The following is a 27,848-nucleotide window of genomic DNA, read 5'->3' as shown; positions in this document are numbered from 1 at the left end:
TTAAAAGCCATGGGGCCAGAGATCACCAGGCAGTGAGCAAACATCAAGCAAAAAGAAGACATTCAGACAGGGCACCTGGGTGGCTCAGTGGCTGAGCTTCTGCCTTCTGCTCAGAGCATGATCCCAGGGTTCTGGGATCGAGTTCCACATTGGGCTCCGCACAGGGAGCCTGCTTCTCCCTCTGCCTGTGTCTCTGCCTCTCTCTGTGTCTCTCATGAGTAAATTACTTAATTAATTTTTTAAAAAAGAAGAACAAGACATTCCCCTGTTTGTAACCCACGCTGATAAATACTAGAGAGATGAGCCAACAGCCCCTAATGAAGTTTCATAAATCACTTTCCACTGCAAGTTTATCTTACTTTTTAGATTTCCCATCTCCTATCAATTCACTCGCTAGATGAGCAGGTTGGGATCAGAAATACCTTTAGAAACACAACTCATTGGCTAATTATCCACCCTGACCCAGAGCCTCATTAGCTCTTTCCCCAGTGCCCACAGGCTCAGCCTCCCCTGGATCCTGCTCCACCTCTTCACCTCTTGACCTTCTTTAGTTTTACTAATCTATACTCTAGAATTCTCTTTCTTCCACCTTCTTAGGAAACCAGGTGCTTAAGACACCTGTTCCCCCTTGCTTCAACTGCAGGCTCCCACCTCCTGAGATCCAAATCCTGCTTTGGGGGGGGGGGGGTTGATACCCCTCCCACTGAAATCCTAAGCTTAGCATCTGAGTCCTCAGCCCTGTCTGAACCCTGGATGCTGCTTCCCAGGACAGGTCAGCCCTTTTGATAGAAAAAAGTGTACTGGGCAGCCCCGGTGGCGCAGCAGTTTAGTGCCGCCTGCAGCCCGGGGTGTGATCCTGGAGACCCGGGATCGTGTCCCACGTCGGGCTCCCTGCATGGAGCCTGCTTCTCTCTCTGCCTGTGTCTCTGCCTCTCTTTCGCTCTCTCTGAATAAATAAATAAATAAATAAATAAATAAATAAATAAATAAATAAATCTTTAAAAAAAAAAAAAAGAAAAGAAAAAAGTGTACTGAGAGCATAGGCTGGGAGCCAGGTGTAGGTCCTCCTCCATCACCCCCTGGCTATGGGAGCTGTGCCTCCTTCCTCTTCACATTTGGAGGCATATCTTGATCCTGAGGGGCCTATTCCATGGGACAAGCTGCTCTCAGCACCTAGCCTAGGGTTGCCACACAGTAATGGCTCAAAATGCTGTATTAAGTGAATGAATAAAAAAGCCCTATTTTCATCCTACAGTTAGAAATGGGGTACTGGGCACCTGGGTGGCTCAGTGGTTGAGTGTCTGCCTTTGGCTTGGGTCATGATCCTGGGGTCCTGGGATCGAGTTCCACATCAGGCTCCTTGCAGGGAGCCTGCTTCTCCCTCTGCCTGTGTCTGTCATGAATAAATAAATAAAATCTTTTAAAAATGGGGTACCAACTGAATTTTATACTATGGTATGAATAACTGATATGTTAGAGACTTTTTTTGTGTTTTGAGCTATTCTTTAAGGCCCAGCCCTGGGTCTGCCTCCCCTAGAAAGCCGCTTAACCACATCATCCCACAGGGATTTCTTTTTTTCTCTGAATGCAGATCTCCTGAGTGAGCCAGTGTCTACAGTACTCATAGACGGATTTATTCACACACATCCAAAAAACAGACAACAAAAAATACTATGAAACAAGCTTCCTTTTCTCAGCAGGACGGAAATTTCTCAATGGTGGGATTAGATCTTCTACCCTATAAAAATGCCCGGTTGAAAAAGCAGGAGACTTAAGTTCAAATCCCGGCAATACCACACACTACTTTGTGACCTTGGGCAAGCTATTTATCCTCTCTGTGCCTGTTTCCTCATTGATGGAGTGGAGAAGCATTATTAATTTCATGGGCTCTTCTTAGGAATGACTATATAACTGCTTTGTAAACTGTCAAATGCTGAACAGATGTTAATTTACTAATTGTGATGAATAGAGTATTCAGGTTGTTCATAATTTTAAATATTTAAATAAAGAGCTCCCAACCACCATAAGGCTGAGATTTCACCATGGGGCCTGCCCTACCCTCCAACTCATTCACACCACCCAAGGAGGGTGGCCCAGAAGGAGGGAAGAGTTGGGGAAACCAAGGCCCCCAGAGAATATGCTGTTCTTGACCATGGGGCGGAGCTCGGAGCTGTACCCAGACATCCCGACTGCGCAGGCGGGGGGCCAGCAGGGAAACTGCTCCTCTGATGTGGCTTGGGGTATTGTTCAGTTCGGGGATTTTGTTATTTGGTGTTTTGTATTTTTATTGCTGTTGTTCTCTTTCTAATCCTAATAACAGAGGCAAGAGGAAGCCTGGGCAGAGGGAAGGCATTTTTTGGAAACTCTTCGGGAGCTCTAAAAACCCCACCCCACGACTGGCGGGTCACTCTGACTTCTCTTTGGTGGAGACAGGGATGGAGTGGGGGACAGATCTTGGCTGGAAGCCTCCTACAGCATAACCAATCCTCTTGCCCACCCAGGAGAGGCTGGCCTGGGAGGCAGCTGTCTCCAGGGACTTATCGATCATCCATGCCTAAATTGTCAGGATGGAAGGCACCTTCACCAGCTTCCAGTCCAGCACTTTCCAAAATGGGTTCTTCAGGAACCAATTATGCTGGATATTAACATGTGTTGTACAGAAGTAGCATACCAGAGTCAAATGCACTCAAAAAATGCTCACAGTCAAGTGTATCCTTTTTAAGTGCAGGACTTCTCAGAATCTTAACATTTGCACATGTGATGTTCTGACTGTCCAAGAAAGGGGCATAGGGTGTTATTGACCAAAAATTTATTCAATTTGGTTAGTATTATCTTTGTGTGTGAGGATCATCCAGTAGCTTGACTGCTCTAGGTGAGGCAAGCATGCCAAGAATATGTAGTTTATTTCTCTAAAATTACTCTAAATTCCCTTATGAACCTGTGCCCAGTGGGTAGAAGGGAAGAAGAGAGGAACGGAAAGAGAGAGTGAGAAAAGAGGAGAGGAGAGAAGGAAGCTGAGTTTCGTTCAGTCTGGTTTAAAACTCATTCCAATCCAACCATCTTAACACTTAATTAGGATCAACTCACTCACTACTCATTCTTTTCAATTCCTGCTCGACTCTCCCTACTGCCCCCAAAGTAGTGGCTGGGTGTTTGGGGAAGGGGCTTAAAACCTCCTAGCATTTGGGGCTGGACAAAGAACCAGGTCCTTTGGAGGTGGGCCAGCTGATGCCCCCCAAGGTCCTGTCCCACTAAGGGCTGCTCTGGACCTTTTCCATGGTCAGAGCATCACTTCATATTCCCTTTGAACCAACTCACAGTTTATTAACAGAAGTACCTATTTTGACCTTGTCCTAAGCAATAATATCCTCAATATGGCGGGTTCAACACATGAGTTATTTTCTGTTGAGACCCATTTAAATTAATAAATAACAATTTTCTTAAGTTCCCAGAGGTGCCATCCAAACTCATTTCATAAGGCACTAGTGATTCAACCCCTACACTCAGGTCAGCACCGATCTGGACTATTTTTGGTATTCTAGATATACTAGCCAAATAGAAATTTTGGGCCTTCAAATTCTTTCCACAAGGACTGCCTCTGCACAGGTACTTGCCAAAAAGAACTACTAATGCGATCCCAAAACTCTATGATAGCTGATCAAACTTGAGAAGCTTTTCTGCAGGGGTGGCAGTGGAGGGGAATTACATTGCACAGCACTGCAGCAAAATGCACCTAAAATCTTCTTTCTCTACCCTCTTCTCTACTCTACTTCTCTACCCTCCCCCTCGGCCCTCTTCCTGGCAGATGTCAAATTCCTTGTCCAATTCCACCTCCCCCTTCTCCCAAAAATCAGCCTTATTTTTTTTTTTTAATTAAAGCTTTTCAAGGGACACCTTGGTGACTCAGTGGGTTAATCAATTGACTCTTGATTTCGGCTCAGGTCCTGATCTCAAGATTTTGCAATGAGCTCCATGTCAGCTCCAGGCTGGGCAGAGAGCCTGCTTAAGATTCTCTCCGTCTCCCTCTGCCCCTCCCCATTCCCTCCCCCCTCTCGTACACTAAAAAAAAAAAAAATTAAAAATAAGAAAGCTTTTGAAGACTCTCAGCTACACAGCTGCCCTCTGATAGCTCCCCACCATCCCTGGACAGAGCATTTTGGCCAGTCCTCCTTTTATCCACCCTCTATCAGAACTTCACTTGTGGGGGAGCCCCAGAGCATAGGACCCCTACTTGGAGCATAAGAAAAGAAAAGAGGATGGCAAAACTCTTCTTTATTTTCAAATCCTTGTCACTCAGAAGACCAAGCCCCAGAGGAAATAATATGATAACTACAAGGTTAGCCATGAATTGATGGCAAAGCTGGGACTCATTGCTTGACTCTGACTCTCTTCCCCAGCAGAGGTAGCGAGGCTGTCCCAGGCCCGGCAGTGGGGGGAACCTGGGTTTTCCTCTCCAGGAAATGAAATGACCTTCTTTCTTTCCCCACCCCAGTGCTTGCCTGAGCCCTGCTCTAAGCCCCCCACCTAAGAAACAGGATTTACAAGCCAGCTGCTATAATCCCTTTAAAATGAGGTTTGGGGACTATAGGGACTCTTTGGGCGTTTCATTTTTTCAAAACAATATTCCTGGCTCAAAAGCTAAGATTTCACCATTCTCAGGGGAGTCAAGACAAAGGCTGGCCAGGGCAGCCCAGGGCCCAGTCTCCCCTCGGGGGTGAGAGGACACCCCCCGAGTTTCTCCTTGGGGCTCCTGGGGCAGGCCTTGTAAGGGTAGGTGTTATTGCTCCGTGTGAATCCAGACATCTCTTTCCAGTGCCTGCCACCTCATTGCAGAAAATATCTTCCTTACCAAAAACAAATCACCCCTTTCATTCTTAACCATGAAGCTTCAAAAGTGAAGCCCCTGGGAAAGGTATCTCACTTGCTGAAATTAGTTTTTTTTTTTTTTAATTTTTTATTTATTTATGATAGTCACAGAGAGAGAGAGAGAGGCAGAGACACAGGCGGAGGGAGAAGCAGGCTCCATGCACCGGGAGCCTGATGTGGGATTCGATCCCGGGTCTCCAGGATCGCGCCCTGGGCCAAAGGCAGGCGCCAAACCACTGCGCCACCCAGGGATCCCCGCTGAAATTAGTTTTAAGGTTTAACTGATCGCTCATCCTTTCCTGAGAGATTTAGTCTCAATGGGAGCACGGGAGGAGGCAGGCGTGGGCCCAAAAATGGTGGAAACCCACCTAATGTGGAAACGACGAGAGCTGGGCGGGGAGGAGGGGGTGGGGTGAGGCCACCTAAGACAACTATAGTGATGTGTTCCCTCTACAGAATTCTGAAGACCCTGACTCTCTAGAGGTTGTGTGACCTGGGGCAAGTCTCCAACTGAGCAGTGCTCTGGGGTCTAAGCTTCTGCCTGCCAGGCCACCCCTCTGGATAGCTGTTATAATGAGCCACTTACAGTGACTACCTCACACAGGTTTGCCCAGGACTTTCCTGGTTAGTCCCAAGCACACAGGGCAGTTGTTTGCCCTAAACACCACCCACCTCCACTCTAGCCCTACCCTTCGTAGCTGTATTGCCCGGTGAGCCACAAGCTCTGCAGGTTTGGGTGAGGCTCGGGACTCTGCTTTTTTTATTTTTATAATAGATGTTTATTTTTACATTTTTAAATTTTATTTAAATTCAATTAACATATAGTATTTAGTAGTTTTAGAGGTAGAGTTTTTCATCAGTTGCATATGACACCCAGTGCTCATCACATCACGAGCCTCCTTCATGCCCATCACCCAGTTACTCCATCCCTCCACTTCCACCCCTCCAGCAACCTTCAGTGTGTTTTCTATGATTAAGACACTCTTATGGTTTGTCTCTCTCTGATTTCCTCTTGTATTATTTTTCCCTCCTTTCCCCCACGCTTCTCTGTTTTGTGTCTTAAATTCCACATATGAATGAAATTGAAATCATTTGATAATTGTGTTTCTCTGACTGACTTATTTCGCTTAACATAATACCCTCTAGGTCCATCCACGTCGTTGCAAATGGCAAGATTTCATTTTTTTGATGGTTGAGTAATATATATCTCACATCTTTTTCCATTCATCTATTGATGGACATCTAGGCTCTTTCCCTAGTTTGGCTATTGTGGACTTTGCTGCTATAAACATCAGGGTGTAGGTGGTCCTTCAGGTCACCACAGTTGTATCTCTGGGGTAAATACCTAGTAGTGCAATTGCTGGGTCATAGGGTAGCTCTATTTTTAACTTTTTGAGGAACTTCCATATTGTCAAGAAGTCCTAGCTTCAGTAATCAGACAATGAAAAGAAAAAAAGGCATCCAAATCAGCAAAGAAGAAGTCAAATTCTCACTGTTCGCAGATGACATGATACTCTGTGTAGAACACCCAAAACACTTCACCCTCAAATTGCTAGAACTCATATAAGAATTCAGCAAAGTGGCAGGATATAAAATCAGTTGCATTTCTATACACTAATGATGAGACAGAAGAAAGAGAAATTAAGGAATAGATCCCATTTACATTTGAAGCAAAGACTGTGCATTTTTCTCAAGCTCCTCAACCAGGGATTCTTATCTCCAGGCACTTGGGGAGACACTGACTTATAGGAGCCTCTAGCAAGACACAGAATAACAGCCATTTACTGAGCAACCCCTCAGGCATGCATGCCTGGCACTGGGCTGAGTGCTACAACCCTCCACACAACCCGACAAGGTAGATATGGGGCAACTGAGGCTCAGAGAGGTTAAGTTACCTACCCAAGGTCACAGAGCTAGGAAGTGGAGTTCAATTCCAGGGCTTTCTCATTCTGGAGCCCAGGTCATTAGTCTCAGGGATCAGCAAACTTTTTCTATAAAGGGCCAAATAGTTAATATTTCTTAGCTTTGTAGGCCATCAGAGCTTTGTCCCAGCTGCTCTCTCTTTGGTTATAGCCTGAAGGTAGCTAGAGACAATACATAATAGAGTGGACACAACTGTGTTCCAATAAAACTTTACTTATAAAAATAGGCAGCAGGTGGGATTTGGCCCATGAGCCATACTTTGCTGATCACTGAAGTAAAGCTTGCCCACACACCATCACCACCACCACCAGCAAAACCGAAAACAAGAACACAAAGATAATTCTGGTTTGTCTCACATACCTGCCCACCATATCCACAGATACAAACCCCCACTTTCTCCCCGTGGGCCAGAAGGTTTCCTTCTTTGAGGGGTGTAGACCCAGTCCCTGGGGCAGGCACACAAATATGAACGTCTCCCTGCAGAGGCCTGGGTCCTCAAGCCACAGACAATTCTCTCAGTGTCCTGGAGCACGTCATGCTCTGCCCCCAGCACATCTCAAACCCCGAGGGGCTGGATTCTGGATCAGAGTCACCCTGAAGATGCAGAAACCCAGAAAATGATAAACCCTTCGAAAGCTATCATCACAACTTACAGAGAAGGTCTGTGGCTGCTTGCCAGGCCATCTGAGAGGTGAAGGACCAAGCCTCAGAAGCCTCCTGCTTCCCCTGGTTCTACCCGGGACCGCAGTAGCTGGGGCCCATGGCCAAGACTCTGCAATAAAGGCCATGTGACCAACAAAGCGGTGGGGCCTTTTGCCGTGACCATCACCTCCAACTGCCTGCTAAGAAGCCCCTGAGTGGAGAAGTAAGTTGGGTCTAGGGAGTTGCAATCATCCTACTGTGTTGGGACACTGCAGAAGGGAGCATCTGGTCTTCAGGTCCTGGGCCTGGCGCTGGGGAGGGTCGCCTCTCCTGCTGGAACTCATCTTTCACTTGTCTTGCATCCTTGAGGTCTGCCTCAACTAATGCCAACATGGTTCTACTGTTTCTCCGTCCCTGGCAGACACTGGGGCCAGACGAGAACATTCATCCTGCCTGCCACCCACCCCACCTGCCCTCTCCTCTTCTCGCCCCTTCGAAGAGGTCTTGCCAAAAGCCCAGAGGACACGTGGCCCAGTGGAGGTTAGAAGCTGAGACAACAAGGCCTGCTGGGCCCTGGCAGGGCACAGTTGGATCCCTGCCCATGTGCAAGGAAGGTGTGTCTGGTGCTATGCTCCATCTGTGTGTCCAGATGTGTGTGTGTGTGTGTACATGCACCTGTGTGTATCTAGGTACGTATGAACAGCTCATGTATGTGCGTCTGCCTACGGATGGTTAAGTGTGTGAGTGTGTGTGTGTGTTTGTGTGTAGGAGGCAGAGAGAAAGCCGTGTACCCCTGTGTCAGCCCTCATAGAGGAAGGTTTGAGTGAGCAGAAGCTGTGGCTCTGAAGAACCGGGTTCTGACTCCTGACCATCCAGTCTCCTCTTGAAGATTCCTGGCTCACTCATAAAGACTGGGGGAGAGCATCATCTCAGCCATAGCCCTCTGAGCACCCCATTTCCTCCTGCAAACACCCTATGAGTAGAGTGATGGCAATAAATGGCCTCCCTCAACCTCCATCCTCTGCACTGACTTTGTAGCAACTCCCATGCAGAGCGGGGTCTGAATCTCCCCTTGAACCCAGGCTGGCCTGGGACTCTCGCTTTGGCCAATAGACTGTGACAGAAGCGACGTCGTGCCAGTCCGGGGCTAGGCCTCGGGAGGCCTGGCACCTTCCATATGCTCCGGAGGAGCTCAAGGGCAAGAGGCACGGCCTTGCACCCGCGGTGTGTGAGGTGGCACGTGCAGCGTCTGCGTACACATGTGCCTGTGGTGATGCGTGTGGTGGCAGCCGAGACCAGCCCGGCTCTGCTCCCGGTCATCTGCCCACCGAGCACCTGAGGACCCAGCGAAGAGGGGCAGAGCTGCCCGCTCGGCCGCAGGTGACTGCAGACACGTGCCACCAGGACAAGAGCCACCAGCAGAAATGTGGGCTCGCACGAAGTAAAAGTCGTTTGTTTCCAGCCACCGAGTTGGGGTATGACAGCCTCCTGGTGGGGTGGGTATCATTACTCTCCCCTTTTACAGATAAGAAAATCAAGAATAAGAAAAAACTTCCCAAGGTCCCACAGCTTACACGTGAACAGTGGTGGGGTTCAAACCCCTAACATCGGGTTGCCGGGCTCAGGCTGCCCTCAGCAAACACCACGGGCCGGGGGGCTTACACAATGGAAATTCATCTTCTCACAGCGTGGGGACTGGGAGCCTGGTGATCGAGGTGCCATCAAGATAGGTTTCTGAGGATGCCTGGGTGGATCAGTGGTTGAGCGTCTCCCTTTGGCTCAGGGCGTGATCCTGGGGTCCTGGGATCGAGTCCCACATCGGGCTCCCCATGGGGAGCCTGCTTCCCCCTCTGCCTATGTCTCTGCCTCTCTGTGTGTGTCTCCCATGAATAAATAAATAAAATCTTAAAAAAAAAAAAAAAAGATTGGTGTCTGGGGAGGCCTCTCGCCTTGGCTTGCAGAAAAAGAGACAAAGAGAGACAGAGACCTCTAGGGTCTCTTCCTTTCCTTTTTTATTTATTTATTTTTCTCTTCCTTTTCTTGTAAGGACACTAATCCTACTGGTTGAGTGCACGATCCTTATGATCTCACTGAACCTTAGGGTCCTATCTCCAAGTTCAGTCACATTGGGGGGTCAGGGCTTCAGCATATGAATTTGGGGAGCAGGAGACACAGTTCCGTCCATGCGAGGAGCTAGCCACTACACCAGACCACCTCTACAGCCATGGCTCAGGCCACTGGGATGCATGATGACCTCCGCTCTGCAGGCGGAGGGAGCAGAGGGCCCACGGGCTGACCACAGGCTGACCCCGGGCTGCCATGCAGATCAGGAGCCCAGCAAGGGGACCTCCAGCCCTGTATGCTCACAGCAGCCACGCCAGCCCCCAATGTAGAACTGCCCTCTTCTGGATCTCCAGGGGCAGGGACCTCCTTGGGGACAGAGGCCACAGCCCCTCCCCTCTCCATCCCCACATCCTTGTGCTGAGAGTGGAGAAGGAAGGATGGAGTGGGGAGAGGCTCTGACTCCAGAACCTATGGCCTTCCCTGGGGCATGTTCTGCAGGTTCAATACTTAAGCCCCCGTCAGGGCAGGGGTAATCCATTTGCTAATCCGCCCTTGACCGAAGCCCTTCCTCTTCCTGCCTCGCTTCAGACTCTTCAGTTGGCGTTTCCTGGAATCAGCTTCCACATAGACCTTTGGTACTGGGTTCCTTGTCTCTGGGTCAGCTTCTGGGAAGCCTATACTAAAACTGAAAGACCTTCCTACCACTCTGGAAAGAATACCTTTTCCCCTCCGACAGGCTGGCAGGAGTCGGTCCGGACCCTGGTGATTGGCAGAAGCAGGGATACTAGACACAAAAGCATCCTCTAGAAGCTCCGGAGAGACTGACCTCTGCCTAACTGCCTTGACCGAGTCTCCAGACCCCCAGCTTGGGCATAGCTTAATCTTCATCCTGGGTCATTTCCCACATTTTGAGGTGTCTCCCAAGTGGTCACACTCATGGCCAGGAACAAGCAGGACCCAGCTGATGGTGCTGGAGGCCTTGCTTCTTAAGACTTTCCTTTGTGTGTGGAGCTGCTCGTTTACAGAACCATAAATGGTACCACATCCGGCGAGCATCTCCCTTGCCCCACCAGGTCCTGCCAGACAATGGAGCCTGGAGTTTCTCTTCTCGAAGGAGAAAGGAAAGTTTCAAGATCCACTTGTTCTTTTGTCCCCCTGGGGCCCTCCAGGGCCTCCCTGACCATCGCCCAATAAATGAGGACCCTTCTACCTCAGAAAAACCCTCCAAATCTGCAAAATGTCCAGAGTGTACTGACCCTGCACCCATCCTGCTGGGCCCAGCCCTCAGCAGAGTCTGCTCCTGGGAAGGTCTCCCTTCTGTGGTGGCCTGATTTTCTCAGCCCTGCCGGAGACAGCCAGTAGGTTTCTTGTAACTCCATTTCTCAGCCCATGTCCCTTTTTAACATCATAAATTTTTTTTAAAGGCAGGGGGTGGAATAAGGGGGGGGGGGAACAAACGAGCAACTATAAACAAAACATAAAAGTTGTTTAATGGACAGCATAATGAGGCCGCCAGGAAACAGCCTGGCAATGATTTTTCCCTGACATTTCACCTATTAAATTATGAGCTTCTTAAGGAAGAGCTCAGATTTTTTTTCTTCTTATTCAGTCAATTAAGATTCTTTAATGAAGAACAAAGCTGCTATTGTCTGAGCTCTATGTGGACCCAAGTTCCTTGACAGGCAAATGGTGGTGCTTGGGGTCGGGGGTGCTGGAGGTAAAGATGCCTCTTGATTTGGGGGACCTGGTGGTGAAGTCCAGGCCAGAACCCAACCTCATAAGCCTTTCCTCAAGCGTCTGATGCACTGCCTGGGTCTGTCTCTGAAGTCCAGACTGGGGCCTAGGAACAGCAGGGGAACCCCTCAGGTGGGGTTGCATGAGAACATGGAAATATCTAGAGCAATCCAACTGCTTTTGGGAAAGTCTAAGCTGGTAAGCCAAAGGGTCTTGAGCTATAATCCACAAATTCTGATACAAGCCCTATAAAAGGGGGTAGGGGATCCCCATTTAACAGATGAGAAACCTAGGTTCTAAGAGGTCAAGTCACTTGCCTGAGGCCAACCAAACATTGTGATTAGGAGGCAAAGTCAGGATTCTCACCTTGTTCTCAACGTTTTCAAAGCCCACCTTCTCTTTCTTCATCATTTGCGCTGCCCACATTGGCACAATCCTAGGGAACAGCAGGACAATGTGAGTAGCCCGCACTCTGGGGCAGCACCCAATGGAGGAGGCAGCCCCAGCCTCCCTGTGCTAATAATTCTCCCCATTGGTAGGGCTTGAACCCACCTCCTTTCCTACCCAGTACCCCCTCCCCTCCCTCTTTCATTCTCCTTATAAATCTGTTCTCACCTCCTTCATTCACAAAGAGGTGTCAACAGTTATGAACTGAATAAAGTTGAACTCCTCCCAGGAATATTTATATCTTTTTTTAACTTTTTTAAAATAAGATTTTATTTATTTACTCATGAGAGACAGAGAGAGGCAGAGACCTAGGCAGAAGGAGAAGCAGGCTCCTCGTAGGGAGCCTGATGTGGGACTTGATCCCAGGATCCTAGGATCACAACCTGAGCCAAAGGCAAATGCTCAACCGCTGAGCCACCCAGGCACCCCAGAATATTTATATCTTGAAAAGGATAAGGACACCTGGGTGCCTCAGCAGTTGAGCGTCTGCCTTCGGCCCAGGGTACGATCCTCTTCTCTTCTCTTCTCTTCTCTTCTCTTCTCTTCTCTTCTCTCTCTCCTCTTCTCTTCTCTTCTCTCTCTCTCTCTCTCTCTCGTAAATAAATAAAAATCTTTAAAAAAGAAAAAGAAAAGATGAAAGTCTGAGACTTAAGGCACACAGCCATGATAAGAAAGTTCAAACTTGGAGTAGATTGCAAATGGATAACTCCAGAGCTTTTTTGGCTGCTCAGAAAACCCATACGGGTCCTTTCTGTAGGCCAGTCTGGGAGTATCCACCGAGGACAGTTATGGATCCCAGAGGGGACAGCTTACATTAGGCTTCCTGAATCATTGGGGTCCATGTGCCTCTCCGCATGACTTTGACACCTGACTCACCATTGGAGCTGGGACTCCACCCGTTGAAACCTTCTGAGGGACCTGCTTACCCCACCCCACCCCCAGTCAACAGCCTCAAAGGTAGGTACAGCAGGTGGGCTAGGGCCATTCAAACATTTTACCCACCCAAATACAGAAAGACGGTGCCTTCCTACAATCCAGAGACCAAAGTTTGGCCACTTACCCCTTACAAGGCTCCCACCTGGAGCCATAACCTCCAGAAAAGGAGCCACCACATATTGACTGCTGGCCACCTGCCAGCCCCAGAGCCAGGCCCCCTACTCACTTGATAACACTGATGAGGTTGCTGCTGTAAGCTCTTGACTTATAAATGAGGAAACTGAGTCTCAGAGCCATAAAAGAACATGCCCGAGGTCACACAGGGCTGGGATTCATCCCAAGTCTGCGTTGGCTGGAGCCCCCAGACCTCTCCAGAAGCAGCAAAAGACAGGCCTGACCTGCAGTGGGAAGGAGCGGGTGCTCCCTGGGCTTAGCGGAGGGGGCCCCACCCATCCTGAAGACAAGGATCCAGGCGGGAGGAAGTGGGTGCCCCACTGAGGACACCTGCTGTTTTCTGCAGCCCGGTTCTAATTCCTCTGGTGCAGACAGCACCCCACTTCTCCTTCCGGGAACTCCTCATCTTTTAATCCGGGTGGAGCAAGCTGAACAGCCGTCATTGGGCACTTGACCCAGGGCACTTTACCCAGGCCTGGCCAATCAGGACACTTCCTCTTCCCAGGCCCCAGTGATTGGTCCAGGGAAGGGCGTGTGACCCAGTTTGGGCCAATGAGAGTCAGGCCTGAAACTTTTGCTGGAAATATGAGAAGGAGGCAAGCTTTCCCCGGTTGGGTTTCCTAAGCTGTGGGAGAGACAGCCTGGAGCTGCTGGTGGCCACCTTCCCAGCCTTTAGGAACGAAGCAACACCGGAGAAAGCAGAGCCAAGAGATAGAGAAAGACAAATTCCTGCTGATAGAACTAGAGCCCCAAATAGGCTGCAGTCCGAGGATCAGGTTCATCAACCTGAATCAATGAGATCCTCAGACTTCCCTGCCCCTGACCTAATGGTCCCAGATAAAATCTAGGAAATTTGAATTGCAGGCAAATAAATAACTTTTTAGAATAGGACTATCCCAGATATTGTAGGAGACATACTTATACTAAAAAAAAAAAAAAAAAAAAAAAATGTTAATTATCTGAAATTCAGATTTAACGGGGCATCCTATATTTTTATTTGCTGAATCTCACAAACCTTCCCCAGCTCCACAGGTCCACTGTGGAGGAGCCACACTGTCCATCTCCTGCCAAGTCCACTCCGAAGGCCAGGGCATAGCTGTGACCTTTTCCCCCTACCCCTATGCCATGCCAGGCTTTGCTGAGCAAAGTGTACCCCTCTACAGATGAGAAAATTGACAGACAGGTTAGCTACATTTCACAATTACAAGTAAGTGGCAGAGTCCAAATACAGAGTAAATGGGAGAATTACATCACTGATGCTGAGACCAGTGATCTGCCCATTACGTCATGGCTGCCTGAGATCTTGGTCAAGACCTTGACCACTTTCACCCTAGCCCTACCTTATTCATCATCCACAGACACCTTAGCCTCAAGAGGAGGCTCCCAATATCCCCTAAGAGCCAGTGGCATGATGGGACAAGCCATGGGTTGACCACTAGGTTGATTCAGACTTTGCTTTTTAACACTAGAATGATGCCAGACTAATCACTTCTTAGGTGGGCAGCTCTTATTCTGCAGGGGCCCTCTCTATTAGAGCACCCTCATCCCATTCCACAGCTCATGAGGGATGATCTCAGTGCTCAGCTGATCCCTAGATGACGGAGATGGGCACAGGATCCACACCTGCAGACCATGGAACCTCCGCTCTGTAGTCCACAGTGATTGATCCAAGAATTGGGCCTCCGTAGGGCATATCAGAGTCCTTTCGTGAGATTTGGTATATAGATGCTGGAAGAGATCCATATGGGGTACCTCCTTAGGATCCCAAGCTGTCAGCACCATGCATACCTCAGGTTTCCAGAAGTTATCTTTTCCAACACAGGGAGAAAGCCTGCCTGAGAATGAAGACACATAGAGGAAAGCAGGGTCAAGAGGTAGAAGAGAGATAGACATAGAGCCCCTGGATCCAGCCATACCTGAAACCAATGAACCCTGGAATTCCTGATTACAGGTAAGCAGGGCAGTGACTTTGGGGGTTCTGAAACCTAGATCTCGGGAAATCTAAGCCAAAGGCAAGGAATATCAGGACCTGACTACTTTTGGGGATATGTTCTTTGCGGGGGGGGGGGGGAGTAAAATTGTATCTTCTTTATTCTACATACTTTAATTTCAGAACAAAATAAACCAAAAAACCCACAATACATATCCAAGCCCCTTGTCAAATATGGGAAGAGATAGGGCTTAAGGCCTGGGTATCCTTCCTCAGACAAAGACAGGAGGAAAACCCCACTAGACATCAGGAGAGGGAACCAACTGAACTGGGGTCACTCAAGGGCTGCCGGGGAGCCATGGGGACACTATGCAGAGGGCACACATTAGATTAGTAGAAACTAATCTACTTCCACACAAGAGGCATCCTCCTCACCCTCAAGGGGCAGATCTCGTCAGGATCAGCACCACCAGGTTCCTCTGCTGTCACTTCGTCTTCCGCTGTGCCCGGCCTCGTTGGATCATGCAGCATATGTGGTTGTAGTGAGTCTGGACATCCTCAGGTGAGAAGCCAGAGGACAGCAGTGCCATTTCAAACAGCAGCACCACCAGGTCCTTGATGGCCTTGTCCTCGTCCGCTGCCACCTTGGGGCGTCTCTGCAATGGGATGACCAGGATTGATCTCCAGGGGCTTTTTGGCCATCACATAGCCCACTGTCCAGTTGTCCTGAAGCACCTGGGCTCCCATGACCTGCTCCATGTTGGCTATCCAGCCATAGGTGCTGGTCACAATGCAGCAGGGTGAAGACACCAGCCTGCTGGACATTGTCACCTTCTCAACCTTCTTACCCAAGAGGGGAAGTGTTCTTTTAAATAGAACTATGCAATCTTACTTTTCAAGAGATCCACATACTTGTTTTTTACTTTTCCAACTATGAATTTTGTCAAAATATGGGGGTTTTGTTTATTGTTTTAGTTTAGCTGTGCCATAGAGAGCAAGGAATATTTTGAAAGTCAAATATTGAGGTAGAGCCTCTGGATCCATAGGGTCTGGAGATGACGGAGAGAACTACCCCAGGAAGAAAGGGGCACAGTACCCCGGGGCCTGCCCACTGCACATCAGAGGGAGCGGGATGAGGGAGACAGATCCGTGAGGCAGAAGCTATAATGTCCTTTACTCATGATGCCTGGGTAACCAGTGCACCCTTAAGCTTCCTGCAAAACCTTCTCTCAGGAAAGAGCGCATCCCACTTATTTTCACATTTTAATCAAAATAGAACAACCCCAACCCTCTTCCCCAGGAAGCAAGTCTGATCTCCAGCTCTAATAAATGGGTCGGCATGGGGACAAGCAGTGTCAAGTCTCAGATTTGGTCGTGGATTTTTTTTTTTTTTTTTTTTTTTGATAGAGGGAACTTTCCTTGGAATCCTTTGGGGCAGTGTTTCTCAGGGTGTAGCCTGGGGCAACTTGTAGGATAGCTTTCCAGGGAGGCTTTAATTCTGAGGCTGATTCCTGGGCCCTACCTCAAACCCACTGGATCAGAATCTTTCAGGATAGGACCCAGGAATATGCATTCTAAATCGGTGCCCACCCCCCCCACACACACACACCCAGGTGATTCTTTGAATATTTTTGAGACCTGCTAACAAAAGCCAGGATCAGCCACCTCCCTGCCCAGGTCTACACCCTGGCTGAGGTGAATGTGATGATAGAAATAAAACCCGAAGTGACCACATGAGAATGTAATGCCTTGGAACCATGAGGCTGTCCTTCCTTTAGGCCTGGGATCAACAAGGTTCATTCCATAGCACAGTTTCAAGATCCCAATAGAGAGTGTGCTTGATTGGAAAGATCCAGGAATCTGGAACCTGCTCCCTTTGGGAAGGGTCTGAGTTTGGCCCCAGCTCTGACACCAGCTGAATGTGTAATCCTAGGCAAGTCCCTTCCCCTTGTTGGATCTCAGTGTACAGTTTGTCACACAAGGAGGTTGGACTACAGCAGCCATTGTCAAAGTCTTGTTTTAAGCATAGTAAAGCCTGACAGGAGCCCTGATTTGTAAAGAGGACTTAGTCTGATTGAGGCAGGGCTGGAGCTAAATCAGACTTCCTGTTCCTTTCTCTATACATCATCTAATGGCAAGTATTCCAGCTGATTTGATGATTCCCAGTCTCCTTCTGTCTCGTGGCTCTGCCAACCCAAGCCAGCAGGCTTTGTCCTCATGGTCACTACTTGTTGACCATCAGCAAGCCCACATTCCAACCAGTGAAGGGAAGGACACGCCCCTTCTTTTTATGGGCCCCTTCTTATGGCCCATAGTTGTACACATCCTTTCTACTTATGTCCCCTTTCCTCCTCCCTGGCAGGATCTCATTTTATTAGAGGTATATCTACCCCCTCCCTCCGGACAGCCCTGCCTCCAGTTCCCAGGATGTATCCTCAGTGGTCTAAGCCAACCACTGTAGTCCCACCCCCCTGTCGGGATGGGGTCAGACATGGGCCTGTGTCTCTGGCCAAACAGACTGAGGAAAACCCCACTGGGGACCCCTGGGAATGGTTTCTTCAAAGATTTACAAAGCAGAAACAAACAGTTAAGGGATACACTCTTATTCACTGGCCTATGTCCTGTCTGCCTATGGTGCCTGGAATGGCTGGTCACTTTGACCACCATGAGGAGACTTGCCTGGAGGATGCACAACAAAGAGGTCTCACTCACTCCACTGCAAGCACTATGCAACCTCAGGGCATTTGCACACACAGTTCCCTCTGCCAGGAACACTTTCCTCAGATCTCACCGAGGTCATTCCTCTACTTCATTCAGGTCTCTGTTCAAAGGCCAGCTCCTTAGAAGAGCTTCCCTAACTTCTCTCCCCTCTATTACTCTACTCTCTTGTTTGTTTTTTAACAGCTCTTATTTGGTATCATGTTATTCATATAATACATATATGTACACACACAATGTGTACATATAATATACACACTGTGCTGGGTGTATAATACATTTACATATATATAGTTATATATATAGTTTATAGTTATATATAATATGTGGATGTAATCATATGTCACATTATATATATACAGTATATAAGATATACATTGTATGTATGTGTGGTTGGGTGTGTGTGTGCGTGTTTATCATCAGTCTTTCACACAGGAACATAAACTCCAAAAAGACAAGGACTTTGTTTCTCTCCCACCATAACCACAGGGCTCCGGAGAGTGCCTGCCATACAGACGGCACCCAGTAATATCTGATGGTTGACCAGGGGAGGGGAGGAAGGAAAGAAGGTGACCAATGTTCTTGACGATGCTGTGGAGCCCCTAAATTAATCAGTCCTCAGTACTTCTCATGGCTGGTGATAATAAATATTTCTCTTTTTTTAAGATTTTATTTCTAAGTAATCACTGCACCCAACATGGAGCTTGAACTCATGACCCTGAGATCAAGAGTTGCATGCTCTACCAGCCAAGCCAGCCAAGTACCCCAATATTTCTTACTAAGTAAGTTTAAGCCGGTAGATTTGGGGGTTCCTGACATGCAGCTGAAAACTCCCTATTTCATGTATCTGTTCAGGTCCCTCTGTCTTGGATGCCCTTCCCTAGGGAGCCTCCCTGTTGGCCTCCTCCCCTTCCACCGTTCTGCGCCCTTCCCAGAGTGCTACAGTGAAGAGATTCAAAGGAAGAGGGGTGTGTGTGTGGTGTGTGAGCAGCAACATAAGAGTCATATCCCAGTTGAGCCGCTCACCAGCTCATGACCTCTTGCCAGTTACTTGGTTCTCTGACCTTCGGTCCTTTCACCTGCAAGAGGGAGTGGCAGTGATAACAGCCCCCACCTCGTGGACTTGTGGGAAGCATTCAGCGAGGTCATGGGGGCACTTGAAAGTCACCTGGATTTGGGGCGAAGGCCCCTCCTGACCACTCTCTGTCCAGTGGCGTGGCATGGACTTCCCTCTCTGCCTCACACTTCACATCTGTCAGATGGGAACAATAGCAGGACGGATGGATGGAAGTGAATTAAATGGAGCGATGCGCATCAACTGCTTGGCCCAGTGCTCGGCACATAGTAAGTGCTAAGTAAAATGTTATTAGGCGCTCTCAGGTGCAGCCCTAAACGTTCCCTTGGGAGGATGCAGGGACCGCAAAACCCGGCACCTGCCCTCAAGAGGCCACAGAGGATGGGGCTGAAGGGGTAGGAAGGGTCAGCTCTTGGGGAGTGTGCCCAGAATGGTCCCCAGGAGACCTGGAGGGGTTCATTTCTGACTCTCCCCAGGAGATGGCTGCCTCCTTCCCTCCAGGGAAGGAGTTTGCACTGGGAGAGACTCTTACCCAGGTGGGGGGCCCAGGAGCCCCACTTAGCACTGACCTTATGAAATTTCAGTCCCAGGTCAGCCCCCTCCACCACCCACAGGAAGTAGCAGAGGCCATTGGCTCATCCCTCCCCCGGCTGGTTCTAAACTGAAGGCATTAGGTTCGCTAATCGCCTGTAATCACCTTGTTTGAATTAGCATGGCAAGTGCTTCCGACTAACGGGTCTGTTATTCCAAATAACCCTCGGTGGTTTTAATTACGTCCCCTGGAATGCGCGGCCTCCCGGCCCTCCGCTTTATTAGGGAAAGGTCCTGTAAACCCAGGATGGGGCGTGATTCCTGACCTCCCCTGCACAGACCCATAAAGAGAAGCAGGAGAAGGTATTTTACCCGTCCAGATGCATAATGCTCCCTTAAGCTCTATTTTTAAACCCAGCACAGGATGGAGGAGACCCCAACGCCTGTCCCCTGCCCCACTCTTGGATTCCATCTGCTTCCAGCAACCCACAGGCTGCGGCCCGCAGAAAGCCCTCAGTCCATTCATTTCGATTTGGTTCGGGAGCATGCCATCCCATTCTTTTTATCCATACTGGATTTTCTTGCTCTGTTTGATGTATGCCAAGTCTGGACAGTCATTATTAACATCACTTCCTCTTACAGTTGAGGAAGAGACACAGAGAAGTCATGACTAGCTCAGGGGCATGGAGTAGAGCGGCACTTCTCAAACTTGGGTGGGCACCCCAACACCTGGGGGTCTTGTTAAGATGCAGGTTTTGCCTCAGTGGGTCTAGCATAGCAGCCAGGGATTGCTCATCTCCAACCAGCTCCCCAGTTCAAGGAGCACACTTTGAGAAAACAAATTGCCATCACGATGGCTAAAGAGAAGGAAGGGGACACGGTGGCTCCTCTCCTGGCCAGGCACTGTGCTAGGCTCTTTACAGTCTTCACCGCTGTTTCATGCCCTGGTCAATGCCACATGTCACCTCGGGACAGAGGACCGTTTATTCCCACTCCCTCTGCTGAGGGAGCTGAAGATCTGAGAGCTACAGGGTGGTTTTCCAGACTTCCTCCAGTCCCAGGCCTTGGTTGGGAACCTCTGGGGTTGGGATCTTGGTCATCGGTGGGGTGGGGCCAAGGAAGGAAGAACTGATCCCCATTTCCTAAGAGAGGCGGGCTACCAGGATTCAGAGCTCTGACTCTTTCCTAGCCTCCTGACCCCATGTCTCATTCTCCATCCAGTGGTCTTACCTGCTTGGTGGAGGCCCCTTTTCACCAGGGCTCAGCCCTGCAGAAGGGGTGGGAGGAGGAAGAAAATATCCATTCTGTCACCAGATATTCCCCGGGCCCAGGGCCTGGCACATCAGAAGCCTTTAATATGTACTAACTGACTAAAGAAGAGAATGAGAAAGCTCCTCCTCCAGCCGCGACCTCAATAAGATGCTGGAAATACAGCAGTGAGCAGAGTAGACACTGCACCTGCACCTGCCCCCACAGGGCTTACCATCTGGGGAAGTTGGGCAGAGTCTAGGGGCCAGAACTGAAGGTTATATCTGAGCCCTGCGCCTCTTGACTCTCAGGCCTTATCCCATTGCATCCTCACAGCCACCAGGTGAAACGAGTGTTAGTGTCTTCATAATTGAAGAGACTGAGGGTCAGAGAGAGTGAGCCACTTGCTTGGGATCACACAGCCAATGTCTCTGCCATTTGACAATGTTTGAAGCTAGGGCTCTGGACCCACAGGCTCTGTCCTCAATGTAGACACCAGAACCAGGCTGGGGAGGGAAGGCTTCCAAAGTCTTCAGGGTGGAGCCAGCCACAAAGGGATGGTTTTATTTAATGGCATGGGAGTGGGGGACATGTTCTCTGTCCCCACCCTGACACCACAGTGAACCTTGAACTGCTAAATTGAGTGAGATGGGGCAGGGCAAAAGGTGAAGGGAACTTGCTCGCAGCCCACGGGGCTGGGGAAATGAGCTAATTAGGACCTTTCAGCGGTGGGCGGCCCCAGCTGGTTCTGGGTGGACACAGTCCCCCTTGCCCTGAGTTCAGAGGGTCAGCCCTGCCTGGGGACCTGGACTGTCCTGTACCTGCCTGTCTGCTCCCCTGGTCCTCAGGTGCTGGAGCCACAGGAGGAAGCTTGGACCCATGCACCCATTTTCATCCTCTGCTTTGCAGATGCACGGTTAGCTTGGGGCTGGTGATTTCCCTCCAACTCCCTGGTTTTATTTTGACCTTGCCCATGAATCCACTGACCTGGACAGGAAGCTCTGAGGTAGCTGGGACACAGAAATGAATCTGTCCAATTTACCACCGGCTCCCAGGCACCAGCTTGAGGCATAGCAACCAACAATGGGTGTTCAACAAAATTTTCTTTGAATGAATTAAGAAAGAAATTAACTGTGTAAATCACAAGGGTGTGTGCTAACATTTTCTGGGCAGTGTGGGAGTGACTTGGTCTGGTTTTGCTTTGACAGGATTGATTCAATCAGCACTTACTGGTCACTGTCACTGTCTCTGTACTGGGCCCCTGGGAAGTCAAAACTTCAATGAGTCCCTGGGGAACCACCATCCAATGAATGAGACATCACCGGTGCTATTTTCATTTCTCTACATCCGTCATAGAGAATCAAGAAAGGCTTCTCAGAGGAAGTGGCATTGAAACACATCCCTGAAGGAAGACTAGAATGGATCAGATGGAGATGTGGGGTGGCCATCAGACGCCAAGTCCTCAGCAGGAGGAAGGGCTCAGAAATCTTGCAGGTTGCAATCAGGAAAGAACATCCCTGCATGGCTCAGACCATGATATGGACATGAAGTCCCCATCCAGTGGCCTTGGTTGACAGTCCTTGATACAAGGTTTTCAGGGAAACAAGGGAAGTACTCATTTAACTCAGAAAAGGGACCCAAGGGAGATGGAAACTAATGTTTATTAAGTCTCTAGGTAGGCCCTGGTCATGGGTGGGGAGTGAAAACAGACAATGCCCTGGCTCTCTGGGAGCTTCTATTGGGGTAAATTATGTCAACTACTCACACGACACACAGTAGATACAAATGGGGGTGGTGGCTGCAAAGGGGAAGTACAGAGTGGATCACAGAGGGAGCCAACCCAAAGAGAGGTGTAGCTGATGCAACAGCCATAGAATAGCTGGAATGCCCTGATGTTTGAGCTTCTAGACTTCTGGGCCAAGCGCTCAGCCCAACGCCTGGCCCAGCGAAGGTCAACAAATGGTAGCAAGTGCAATGTTACTGAGGCCTCACTTCATCTAGACCATAACTATGCAAGGAAGGCACCATAATGATTCCCATTTCATGGATGAGGAAACTGAGGCTCGGCAGGCCCAATGCAGGTGTGGGACAGGGCTGGGAGGTGAACCACTCTCCTCCACAACACATTGCTTTGTTTCCCCAAACCTAATCTGGGAAGGGGGGCGTGGGGAAACCATGGTGCCTCAGTCTCATTCACAGAGAACCGAAGAGTTTATCAACAAACCCACAAAGTCTTCAAACAAGGCAATGAGCAGCCCAAGCACATGGTGGCTGCCCAACCAAACACAGCTTCACAGCACTTAGAACTGGAAGGGGTCCCACAGAGAAAGTGGTGCAATAATTATTCTTTTCATCCCTCGGAATTTTTTTTACTTTTCTAAGGGAGTGGCTGTTAAAGGGACCAGTAAGAACATAGGTTGATGTAGGAAAAAAAACAGGGTTAATAGTTATTTTAATTATTACTGCTATTATTTACTAAACTCTGTAGGGCTACAGTGTTGCCAAAGTCTCAGTCCCCAAGAAAGTCAGACTGTCTAAATAAGGGGACAAGACAGAAATGTCTGGATGTCCAGAAAGTTAAATAATATAAGCAAGAAGGAACACTTTGATCATAAAAAAAAAAATCAATCCATTAATGATAAATGGAGTGGCTCAGCCTGAACCCCAAGACTGGAGTTATCACCAGTACTGGATAGAGAAAGGCTCCCCATGGAAGGAAGGACATTGCTAGGTTTTGAAGGATGGGGAAATCTTGATGAGGGGGTTGGGTCAGGGGGGCCTTAGGAAGGGGCCCACCTCCTAAGAACAAGGTGTTATTTTTATCAAGGAAAAAAAATCCCTCTTTAGAGGGTCAGTGGACAGAAGAGCAGAGAAAGGCAAGAAGAGAATGCCCTTTGCCTTCCTCATCCATCCAGAACTGACATGCCTGGAGAAAGTGGCCTCCACTAGCAGGAAGGATGAGCAGCTCCTTGGCTGACCATGGCAAGATTTTGTTGTTTTTCTAATGTTCTCCAGAAGGCCTGGTCTCACAGAGGAGAAATGCCGAAACTGGCTCAAAAAAGTAAAAAGTGGGGCTTTCCACTTAGAACAAGTTGAAAAATCTACAATTCGGAGAGCAGCATGGCTCCTCCTGGGATGACTCGATCATGCCCTATCACGTAACACTTACTCAGCTCGTGGCCCTGGCCATGGCTGCAGCCCTGTGCCCTCTGTAAGGCCCTGGGGTCCAGGTCGCCAGGCCCGGAGGGCTTGATTTCTCTCCTTCCAGGCCTCAAGGTCTCACCACAACTCCCCGCATCAGGTGAGAAGCACACACCAGGTCCAAAGACCCCCTGCCTCCCAGCTCCCTGGCCACCCCACAGTCACAGTGGCCTGGGACCAGGGGCTGGGGAGCAGAGATCCGGCCTCTGGCCCTGCCCTGTCCCCCTCCCTGCAGCCAATGGCACCAGCAGGCAGCGAGCGAGGGAAAGAGAAGCGTTTGAGTCAAACCCTTGCGTATCAGTTTTGATTTCAACTGGAATCGCCTCCCTGGGCTGGATTTCAAAAGACAGCGTTACTAATGAGAAACACACAAGTTCTTGAAATGAAGTTAACTTCTTTAAAAAAAAGAAAAAGAAAGAAAGAAAGAAAAAAAAAGGCTTTTCTTTGGCTCTGTTGATATATATTAGAACCACATTGTCTAAGACAAAAAAAAAAAAGAAAGAAAGAAAGAAAGCCGTTCTGCTTCTGAACAGAAATACGGGAGTCCTTACTTTAGAAGATGCCGAGAGGCTGGTGTCCCAGCCCATCATATCTTTCTGGACTCAGAGGGCTATTTTCGGTTTTGTTTTTCTTTTGGGGGGTTCTGGGGATCTACAACTTCAATTTAAAACAGAAAAAGAAGAAGGGATGATACAGAGTGTCTGAAGTGGGCAAAAATGAATGCAAATGGGCAGTTAGGATTTTTTATAAGCACTCCTTAGCTAACTATTTTCCAGAGAAGCATAGGGTCAAGGAGAGACATGAGTTTATGGCCTGGCCTGTCCCTTTCCACTTCCTGGGCCCGTGTGACCTGGGCAAGTCACCTCACTGGGCATATTCTGAATATTCCAGGGGCTCCCTCCTTTCAGAACATGCGAGCAGGCCTCAGTCTAGCCACATCCTGCTCCATCCACATGGGCCCTTCTCCAGAAAAGCAGTGTGGGCTCCCAGAAGGCCCTCCAGTCAGGGTCAGGAGCTCCACTCCAGTTGTCACTAGGGAAGTGCCTTTCCTGCTCTGTGCCTCAGTTTACCCACTTGTACCAGAAGGGAGTTGCATGAGATGACCTCCGGGGTTTCTTCCAGACACGATGGTTTACCAGTCTGAGAAGAGTTAAGATGCCATCTGGCTTTCAGATGCCCGACAGGAGGACTTCTGGAGGCCGGGCATCCCCACTGGACCAGCTCAGAGCCATGGGCATCTTCTGCAACTTTCTCAAGCAACTGGGCTCTGACAAATGCTGAGGTAGTCAGAAAAGGGGTGGCGGGGTCCCCATCCTAGCAGGGCCTACAGGGGTGAAAGAGGCAATTACGCAGCCAACCAGAGCTTCACTCCCAATGAAGTGTGTTCTGTGTGATACTAAAACACACTGCAGGGGGCCCTCCTTTCAGTCTAGAGGGATCAAGGCCAGTCCTGATGAAATCAGGCTCAGAGGAGGGAACAGGGGTCCCAGCACACAATGAGGGGCCTATTTTTGGTTCCACGCAGCTTTGATCTACTCCTTCGGTGTCCCCCTGGGCCTTCGTTCTAAGCAATAGGACCTTTGCCTTCTGTCAAAGTGGCCTGAGGACAAAACACATGCACTCCTCGCCCCTCTGCTCTGCCCCAGCACGCTGCACTCCAGGCAGGCTGGAGCTCTCTCTCGAGGTCTCTGAGCCTTCTGGAGCTTTTGCAGCAACCAGAAGAAAGTGGGGGAGAAGCGGCCGACATCGCAAAGGGCTCCTGATTACCCTGGCATCTGAAATCTGGTCCCAGCCCTGCCCCTCGCTCAGCTGGCTAGTTGGAGGTCCTCCCCTCTCTGAACCTCAGCTCCCCAGCTGTGAGATGAGAATGCCTACCCCACGGGCCATTTTCAAGGACCAGCTCTGTCTGGGAAAGCTGGTTTTCTCTAATGAGAGTGGCCTTTATTCAGACGCTGGTCAGAAGTCGCACACTCTCTGCTGGCCTAGAAATTATCTAGAGGCCAAGTCAGGAGTTGAGTTAGGAGTTGCCCCCAAGAAACCCATCTTGGGCTTCCCATCTTGACAGGCTCTTCTGTTTCTCAGGCCGGGCCCAGCCTGGGTCATCTCTGGGTCAGGCTGCAAACTTTCCAGCAGCACCTCTACCTCCCGGTGCCCAAAGATAGCCCAGATACAGGCGGTAAGGCGGGGTGGGGAAGACCACAGGCAGGACGAGCCTAGTGCATCCAGATGTTCTGGCCCAGGACCTCACAGCTGCCCCATCTCAGGTGTCTGTCCTCAGAGTCAGGGGTCTTCGGAGGTCAGCCGCCCTAAGAGGGTCAGTCAGCTGGGCCAACACCAGCCTCCCCCTCAGCAGCTGTCCCAGGCCTGGCTCCTTCCCATCTGGGGGACTTGTTTTTAGCCACAGCCAGACCCTGACCCAAGCAGCCTCGAAACCTTTCAGTCACCTTGAACGAGGAATGTTTTTTTCATTAGCGTCTCCTTCTCTGCTCCCCTCCCTAGCCCCCCAAAGAGGCCCCCAAGCTTGAGCTTCCTCTCCTGTCTCTGCAACTTCATAATATCCCCAGGCAGCTGGAAGAGAGGAGGGAGTGATCTCAGCCGACAGCCATGCGCAGCAGCCCCCGCCGCCCACCCCGACCCCTCAGCTAACAAGCTGGTGTCCTCCCCTTCGCCCACAGTGGAGACAGCACCGTGCTGCTTCTCTCCTGCGAGGTCTCCCGGGAGCTCCTACCCCAGAGACCAGCTCTGGGGCGGGAAAGGCAAGCACTGTTCCATCTGCCAGGAGTGTTCTCAGACACCCTCCTAGTTAATCCTCCTCGTCCCCATTGAACAGATGAGGAAACTAAGGTGTCCCTTTCTGACTCTTCTCCCAGAGTGCAGAGCTCCCTGGGTGGAGGTGGGGCTGGTCCTGGGCTCTCCAGGGCACCACCTAGAGAGACGTGGCTCTCTGGCTGTCTCTTGAGCCCCGCCAGGCCCTCCCCCTGATGCATGATGTCCCCACCAGCTGTTCTGCGCCTGTGCTGACCCAACACTTCACCCGCCTCTGCTCACCACCTCTGTCTTCCTCTCTCCTTCCTTTGGAAATGCTGACGTTAGATAACAACAGAAACTCTCCTTTGGAGGAAACTGATAGGCATGTGACCTATGGAGTTGGAAGGGAACACATTTTACTTTTTAAGAAAGGTAGAGAGTATATTGAGAGCTCTTTGATATAATTTGTTTAAAAAAGTTTTCGATTTGTTTAAATTATGAAACCACACACTTAAAAACCTAAAATGTGGGTTATTGTTAGAATCTGCAACCTCATTGGCAAATTATTTCAAGTATTTTTCTATAATCACTTTTTCCCCTAAATAAACACACTTTGAAAACAAAAAATAAAAAATAAAAAAGGTAGAGAAGGAAAGAAAGAAAGAAAGAAAGAAAGAAAGAAAGAAAGAAAGAAAGAAAGAAAGAAAGAGGAAGGAAGGGAAGGAAGGAAGGAAGGAAGGAAGGAAGGAAGGAAGGAAGGAAAAGAAAGAAAGAAAGAAAGAAAGAAAGAAAGAAAGAAAGAAAGAAAGAAAGAAAGAAAGAAAGAAAAGAAAAAGAAAAATTTGCTTTGCAAACATTTAGACTTTGGTGCAAATTCTGGCTCGGCCACTTTACCGGCTTCACGATTCTGCACAAGACACTTAATTTCTCTGAGAGCCAGTCCTCTCTTCTGTTAAACAGGTTTCTTAGTAGCTACATCCAAGGATTTGGAGGAGAATTAAGTGAGAATCACAAGTGCTCAGAAAGTATTACCTATGATGATTAAAAAGAAGGAAACCGAGGGAGAGAAGGAGGGGGAGGAGTTCAGGCATTTGAGTCCTACAGCAGACTCAACTCCACTCCGCTGCCCCAAATTTTGCCTCCCCGGCCGACATCAGGGATGGGGGAGAGGCAGCAAAGCGTGATGCTCGACAGCTGCACTGTCCTCCACGGCCGTCAGTCGCCACACAAAATTTTAAAGTTGATTTAACTCAGTTCCTCAGTCACACAAGCCACGTGCCAGGTGCTCGGTAGCCACATGTGGCTGGTGGCTCCAATAGTGTGGCAAAGTCCCAAAGCACAGACCTGGTGCGTAGGCTCTGGATTCAGATCCTGGCTTGCCATGTTATAACCATGTGACTCTGGGTGAGTGGCCTCATTTTCACCTCCTTCGGTCTCCTCATCTGCAAAATGGGGCTGCTACCAGTATGCATCTCCCAGAGTTGTCCTGAAGATCACCTGAATTGATATTTGGAAAGCACGTCAGCAGCACTTGGCACAGAGTAAGGGCTGTTAAATAAAATCATATTACAGAAGGGGCACCTGGGGGCTCAGTGGTTGAGCATCTGCCTT

This window comes from Vulpes vulpes, chromosome 5 (genome assembly GCF_048418805.1).
Source record: "Vulpes vulpes isolate BD-2025 chromosome 5, VulVul3, whole genome shotgun sequence".
Classification (NCBI taxonomy): domain Eukaryota; kingdom Metazoa; phylum Chordata; class Mammalia; order Carnivora; family Canidae; genus Vulpes; species Vulpes vulpes.
This window is presented reverse-complemented; position numbering follows the sequence as displayed.